Genomic DNA, 8,371 nt, shown 5'->3' with positions numbered 1-8,371 from the left:
AGGCTTGAGACTTTAGATCTGACACTTGAGCTTAGTGCACAGAGGGAATGTCTGTCAAGAGCCTGTCATGATTAAGTGTGTTTGCAGGGCTTAGAATTCATCTAGAATTGTTTGCTGTGAATTGATTATGTCTATTGCAGGGCCAAGCATTAAGGATGGTTATTTTCTTGATTAAGAACCTATAGAGTGAAATTATGTTGAGTTGTTTAAATGAGTAAAGTGTCAACAAAGGCAGAAGCACGTGGACATTCTTTATTTCTCCCCCTCAACTGCATAAGTCACACCTTTTGCCATAGTGACAGTTGGGGGGCTGGGTTGTAGCTCAGTGGTACAGCGCTTGCCTAGCATGTATGAGGTGCTGGTTTCGATTCTCAGCATGATCCCATATAAATAAATAAAATAAAGGTCCATTGATGACTAAAATGTGTGTGTGTGTGTGTGTGTGTGTGTATAAAAATATTTTTAAAAGTCTAAGGATGTAGCTCGAGGTAAAGAAAGTGCCCCTGGGTTCCTTCCTCAGAACCCTTCTCCAAATGATGAGCACCAAGCAAGGGTTCAGTATAAAACAATCAATCAAACTATATATTCTTGTGATAGTATACTTATTTTCACTAACAAGTCCAGCCCTATCAGAGGTACATTATCATGAGAGGGTGGAACGCCATCTAGTGACTCATGTTAGACTAGGAAAGTATGAAATTCAAAAAATTTGATGCTATTTCCACGTCTTATCTATTTGATATTTGCATATGCAGAATGATTAGAAACCTAACAGTGTGACAGCTTTATATATTAAGATAAATCCAACTAAGCTTTTATTTTCCTTTATTCAAGAAATTTCTGGCATTTATATAGTTAAATTATGAATTTTGATTGATTAAAAGAATGGAAAAGCAATAAATGAAAGTGTTATGTAATTACCACTGACAATGGAATAAATATGAAGAGGGCCACAAGGAATTCAAGAAGCAGCATACATTTATTATGAAAAAAATGGTAGTGCACTTATAATTCCCAGCACCAAAACCCAAAAACGTGCAGTATAATGACTAGCAGAAACATTCTGTTGCTGTGGAATGATTATTCCTGTACTATAATGCTTACACTTAAACAATTTGATGATTGAAAGTTTCTTTTTTGAGGTATGGGGATGGAACCCAGGGCCTCATAAGGTGAGGTAAGCATCCCACCACTGAGCCACAACCCCAATCCATTAAAACTTGTAAGAATAAAGTTGTAGTCATAATTGAAAATGAGGGGAAACTTTAATAGGTGCTCACTTCACTTACTTTTAGTTGACTTTAAAACTCACTAATTTTGCTGGGTGCAGTGGTGCACGCCTGTAATTTCAGTGGCTCTGGAGGCTGAAGCAGGAGGATCCTGAGTTCAAAACCAGCTTCAGCAATTTAGCGAGACCCTAAGCAACTCAGTGAGATACCAGGGATTGAACTCAGGGGCATTTGACCAACTTAGAGAAAGGTCTCTAAGTAAAATACAAAAAAGAACTGAGAATGTGGCTCAACCTTAAGTGCCCTGGGTTCAATCCCTGGTGCCAAAACAAACAAAAAAACCTCACTCAGCAATACATAATTAGTCTCTCATTAGCTTTGCTGTAAACACCTATAAAGTGTGGATCATAATAATAATATTGTCAAGTTATTTTTCAAGGACTTCTACACTGTTTTTGTTGAAACCACTAATTCTTCACTTGGGCCTGCACAGGTATCTGATGGGCAACCTCTTTGATTAGAGGGTCCAAAGCTTTACCCTCAGATCACACTAGTGCTACTGCTACCATTTTCTAAATTGTCCTGTGAAGAGCTTTGGAGATTGATTACACACCAAGACCGCTCATTTCTTCTAATCACTTTTCCTTATGCCTTAAGGCACTTTCCTCCCATATCCCTAAACCCTATCTTGGAGAGGCAATTTGAGCCTTGTTCTCCCTTCTCATATGCTTAGCTGTCTCATGCATAAACTCTCTTATTTTATTTTTCTTATTATTAAAACTTTTTTTTGCATAAGCTTTCTTTTGCAAAATGTCATGGAACAGGCCTGGTTCAGTAACATAACTGTTGGTACATTTTCATACTCACTATTTTTTGTGGTGTCGGGGGAGCGGTACCAGGGATTGAACTCAGGGCACTTGACTACTGAGCCACATCCTCAGACCTATTTTGTATTTTATTTAGAGACAGGGTGTCACTGAATTGCTTAGCGCCCACCTGGCCATAGGTAAGGCTAGCTTTGAACTCAGGATCCTCCTGTCTCAGCCTCCAGGAGCCACTGGGATTACAGGTGTGGGCCACCACACCCAGCTTCATGTTTTTTGATAAGCCTTGTTCTTATATCCTAGAGGTCTGTTCTATGATGGTAATATTGATCTTTGGCACAATATTGTTTTTAACTCTAAATTATTATGCATCTGGCCAAAATGCCCGCCATTATACAGTAATTAGAACCTATTGTTTGTCAAACTCTGGTTTGGGTACTGAGGATAGAGACAAGAGAATGGCACAGCCCGGGTCTTCAGAGCTTGCCTTAAGGAAGATGGGGCAGAGATTAGCATATATGTAATTAGAATATATATACAAGCATAGGTGAAATATGCAATCTTGCTTTGTGAGGTCCGAAGTCAGGGATTTTGTTGTATTTCTTTTGGTTTTGGTGCTGTGGATTGAGAGGGTTGAATCCAAAGCCTTGCACATGCTAAACCACTGAGCTACTTCCCCCAGCCCCAGGCTAGGGTTTTTATGAGGCTCAGTAACCCTCTAAAAGATATTCAGATAGTAGGTATTGAGTTCCAATAAGCAAAAATGTTTCCTGGAAGAGATCATTTCTAAACTAAAGTCTAGAGAAGAATTAGAGTTGACCAGTTAAAGGATTAAGGATAACAAGGCAAGGTAGAGAGAGTATAGGGAGAGGGAAGGAGGGAACAGTGGTTTCAGACCAAGGGGACAGACTGTGTGCAAAGGTCCTAAGGGGAGAGGCCCCTCTAAATCTGAAAGTGGCCCCCAATGATCCTCCCCTGCTAGTATTCATGTCCTAGTATAGTTTTCTCCAATGCTGAATGGGTGGAGCTTATGTAACCAATATTTTGAAAACTATAAAAGATATTGTGGCTTCTGTCTGCATCTCTTTTGGATCATTTGCACCCATTGAAGGAAGCCAGCTGTCATGTCATAAAGAAACCAGCCACCATTAAATGTGGCAAGGAACTGAGGCTCTTGCCAATGGCCCCTTTGGAAACATCTAGTTCCAGCTGACTATCACCTTGACTACATCCTCTTGAAAGACCCTTAGCCAGAGCCACCCACCTCAGCACTCCAGACTTCTGATACACAGAAAAAGCATGAGATGACAAAAGTTTGTTTTAAACACTGCAAAATTTGGGGAGTGACTTGTTGTGCAACAATAGATAACTAATACACTGGCCAGTATGTTCAAAGACATCCTCCAGAGCAAAATGCATGTCCTTATCCATCGACATGAGTTACTTGGTAGATCTGTGCTCAGCTTTTGAGGTATTTAATGAAGATTGTTAACCCTATGACACCCAGAAAACACAAAAGCAGAGTTGAAAGGAAAAGGTAAATTACAGAAGCACAAATAGCAATGATAATGTGAAAGTGGTGGGAAAATCTCAAAAGCTGCAGCTGCCTACGGGAGGATTAGGAATGATGCTGAAGAATGGAGGAAACAGGCAACTGAAGGAACACGTCTACCATCAAGAGCAACCTGCAAGCAATGAGGAAAAGCCACCTGGGAGATGGAAAAGCTACCTATGCCTAAGACTCAGCACCAAGGTTGGATGCCTAGAGTTTTTTGAAGTTCAGAGTTTGACAAGACCTAGCAAAACAGCCACTGGTGGTTTGACCAAGGGTGGCTTTTTGGCTTTAAGACCTATTTTGATTTTTATAACATCAAAGTGAGCAGGAGTTGGTGTCTATGAAAATCTTCAATGTCAAGTAATTCTCCACTAAACCCACAGGGATCATTAGGAGGCAGATTTTCCAGTGTAGACTCCTACTTGTACAGAGGTTGTTAACAATTCAAAGAATACAAACTTGCTTATGAGTAGAAAAGCCTTTGAGAACGGAACCTTAGGCCCTGATTCACACATTCATTTAAAAAAACATTTATTAAGCTCCAAGGTTGGGCAAGATCCATGCCCTCCTAGAGATTAAAAAAAAAAAAAAACAGAGAGAGGATAATAAATATATAGCCAAAATAAATGATGTCAAATAATGTAAAGTTCTATGGAGAAAAGTAAAGCAGGGAAGGATAGAGCGAGGGAACTGAGGGTATCTGCTATTGTTGGAAGGCTGGTCAGAAAAGGCTTGACTGTTGGGTGCAGTGATGCACACCTGAAACCCTAGTGACTGGGGAGGCTGAGGCAGGAGGATCACAAATTTGAGGCCAGCCTGGGCAACTTAGAGAGACCCTGCCTCAAAATCAAAATTAAAAAAAAAATTGTGGGGGGCAGGGGTACAGGGATTGAACTTAGGGGTACTTAACAACTGAGCCACATCCCCAGCCCTTTTTAATTTTTAGTTTGAGACAGGGGTTTGCTAAATTGCTTAGGGCCTCCCTAAGTTGCTGAAGCTGGCTTTGAACTTCTGTCTCAGCCTCCCAAACCACTGGGATTACAGGCGTGTCACCACACCAGCTCCCAGCTCAAAGTCAATATTTTTAAAAAGGGTTACAGCTGTAGCTCAGTGGTAGAGCACCCCTGGTTCAATTCCCAGTCCCACCAAAAAAAAAAAAGGGAAAAGGCAAAGGCAAAGGCTTGTCTGAAGAGGTGAGAGTTGAATTGCTTTTAGTCACTGTAGGCTTATCGAAACACAGACTAAGAACTGCCATTCTAAACCTAACCTGTTCACAATTAGACGAGTGTCTACAGTTCAGTATGTATGCAGCTCAGAAGTGAGGGATGGAGAGAGAGATGATTGGCTTGTGCAGTAAATCTGGAGAAGGGAGAAATCAGAAAATGCTTTCCAGGTTGCAGCAACTAGTTTGGGCTTTACCTAGAGGACTAGGGGAGCCACTGGAGGGTTTTAAATTGGAAAGTGACAGGATCAACCTAATCTTTTAGGCTGGGTGTGGTAATGTATCCCTGTAATCCCAGTGATTGGAAAGGCTGAGGTGGCAGGATTGCAAGTTCAAAACCAGCCTCAACAAAAAATTTAGTAAGATTGAGATAGGAAAAGCAGAGAGGAATACAAAATCTTAAGGGAAATACCCTCAAGCCTTTGAAATGCAGAATCAAGCCACTGAGATGCAGAAAACAGTTCCAAGCCTTGGCCCAGGCCCTTATAAAATGAGGAAAATATGCAGGGGCATGAAAATTGACAGGAAATTGCAGCTCCATCCTGAATCTACCTCTAGTCCAGCCCCTGTTATAGCCCTTCTATAAATATTGGACCCTCAGCCCAAGTCAGAAGGCAGCCCACTTTCTCCCTTGCATATGTATCTTCCAGACAGAGACCTCGGTGTCTCTGTCTGGCTCTTGCTGACATTAATTTCCTTCATGTATGCCAAGAACCCCACTGGTCCCTCTCCTCTGGGAGTTCCTTGGACCCTTCTCTGGAGACATCTCTTCTTCTGTGACCTGCCTCAAATTTTAAAAAATAAGGCTGTAGATGTGGCTCAGTGGTTAAGCACCCCTGGGTTCAAGGATTTATTATAAATAAATAAAAATATAATCATCTTAGAAAAGCACTGGGGATATAAAGCAAGGCATCAACTGATATGGCAAAGATACAAAAGGCCAAAAGGAAAGAGGCACATGAACTACCATGAAATTGCCGGATTCACCAGCTATTGAGTATTAGGAATCAGGCATGGTGATGCCTGTGATCCTAGCAATTTGGGAGGCTTAGAAGGATTGCAAGTTTGAAGCCAACCTCAGCAATTTTGGCAGGCCCTAAGCAATTTAGCAAGACCCTGTCTCAAAATAAAAAGTAACAGGGCTGGAGTTCAAATAAAAAGAACCAATAATAAAGTGTTTTTGAGTTAAATCCCCAGTACCAAAAACCAAACCAAAACAAAAAAAGCATTCATAAAAAGGGCTGAGGTTGTAGCTCAGTGGTAGAGCTTGCCTAGCACATGTGTGGCACTGGGTTCAAGCCTCAGCACCACATTAAAAAAGTAAATAAAATAAACGTGTTGTTTTCATCCATAACTAAAAAAAAAATAATTTTTTTAAAAGAGAAAAAAAAGACAAGATTTAGTGGTTGTGGAAGGTGAAGAGAACAGTGACAGGGAGAAAAAGGTGGCCTCATTCATTAAGAACAAGCAAAAATGCTGAGGGCAAGTGGATGGAAACGAATTCAGTGTGACACACGTTGAGTCTGACATGCCTATAAGACATCCAAGTGGGGATATCAGCAGGAAGTTGAAAATATTGGTCTGGGACAGACCTGTGCCTGATATACATAGATCTAGAATATGAAGGAGAAATGAAACCAAAGTAGAGGTGCACATCAACTTTTGTCAGGGAAAAGAAAGGGTTCAATGACAAAATCTAAAAGAGCCAGGCAGCTTGGTGCACACCTGTAACCCCAATGACTCAGGAAGCTGAGGCAGGAAGAGTCAAATTTTAAGCCAGCCTCAGCAATTCAATGAGGCCCTAGGCAATTTAGAGAGACCCTGTCTCTAAGATAAAAAGGGCTGGGGATGTGGCTTCACTAAGACAAGGGCACTGGGTTCCATTCCTGGTACCACGGGGGCGGGGGGGGGGACCTAAAGGAAAGCAATATTAACAGGACTGGCAGCTGCAGGGCAGGAACAGTAAAAGGTCAAAACAGAATGGCTAATCAGAACACGGAGAACAGTGAGATATGGAGCATTACGATTTCATAGTTCCATCTGGTCATGTTCTGCAGAGGCACTAACTTCCGAAGCTTTCACTCAACAGTTTTATTGAGCTTTTACTATGTGCCACTGGTTTGGTTCTGGTGTGTGTGAGGGGTGGAGGGGCCACATGAGTGAAAAACAGAAGAGGCCCCGACTAGAAGCTTACATTCCAGTGCAGGGAACAGACAATAAAGTTTCGACGGCGGGACAGCACCTGTAATCCCAGCACACTGGGAGGCTGGGACAGGAGGATCACAAGTTCAAGGCCAGCCTGTGCAACGGGGCAAGACCCAGTCTCAAAATAAAAGAACCAAAGGGCTGGGGACGTGGCTTAGCGGTAGAGCAGCCCTGGGTCCAACACCAGGATCCCTGCCCTGACCCCAAGGCGAGGACCGCTGTGGGGACAGGCAGCCTCCCGCTGAGGGGGGACCCGTTAGAGGCCTGTGCAGATGCGCAGGCCAAAGACGGGACCCTGAGCCTCCAAGAGGAAGGGGGAGGCAAAGGGAAGGAGGAGGAGTCGAGAATGACCCCAAGGCCAAGGTGACAGAAGCAAAGACCCTGCCACCGGACCCGAGGCGGGNAGGGGGAGGCCGGCGGGAAGCCCGAGGTGACTGGCGGAGGGAGGGCCCGGAGCGTACTGTTTGGGGGTACGTTCCAGAAGAGCGTCTTGCAGGAGGAGGGCAACCGGGGGTGTTTAGCGGCTTCTGTTGAGGAAGCGGGCTCTGTCCTCCCCCCAGGTCCGAAGCCTTCGCGAAGGCGCCAGGTCAGAGTTCGCGGGAGCTCCCGCCCAATTTGATAGCCCTTTAGGGAGGGGAACGCAGATAATTTGTAGTCGGAACGTTTGAGTCGAAGGCTCTTAGAGGGCTGAGGGTGCAACGAAAAGTAGGCGCGTGTGGAGGCAGGTTACGGGGTGAATCCACTCCACTTCCCGCCCTCCGCCTTCCTCCCCCTCCCTCCCCCATTTGTTGGACTCTTTGGGAGTCCGCTGGAGAAAAGGTGACTCTTAACCTAGGCTCTGCAGGCGCGGAAGGCAGTTTGTCGTAGTTGGTTTTCCCGGCCCAGACTTCACCATTTTTCACGCTCCTGCTGGAGTCATATTGCATTCCTGTTGGAAATTAGCTCCAGATCGAGGTCTGGATGGGTGTGAAGGGACACTTACAGGACTCAAGTTGACTACCAAGGATACCTTCAGGGTTTGCATATTTTAATGCACGGTAAACCATATGTAAAGACCACTGAGTCCAAGCTAAAATCTCCATTTGTGTAATACAAGTTGATTCTTTCCCTAGAGCATATAATTTGCTTTTTGTGTGTGTGCTTAAAAGAAAAATTGGAGGAGAGGAAGGCCAGGGCATTAATAAAGAATTCTCTTGACTGCAAATCAGGCATTAGAATTCTTCTTAGCTTCAGATTTGCCAACTAGTTTTTCAACAAAAGTTCTCATCAAAAGTTGGGATATCATTCTAAGCATTTAACTTAAGACACTTAGCCAGTTATTTGTTCTTGGTCATGC

This window comes from Marmota marmota, unplaced genomic scaffold (genome assembly GCF_001458135.2).
Source record: "Marmota marmota marmota unplaced genomic scaffold, marMar, whole genome shotgun sequence".
In the NCBI taxonomy this organism is placed as follows: domain Eukaryota; kingdom Metazoa; phylum Chordata; class Mammalia; order Rodentia; family Sciuridae; genus Marmota; species Marmota marmota.
Note: the sequence above shows the minus strand (reverse complement) of the source record.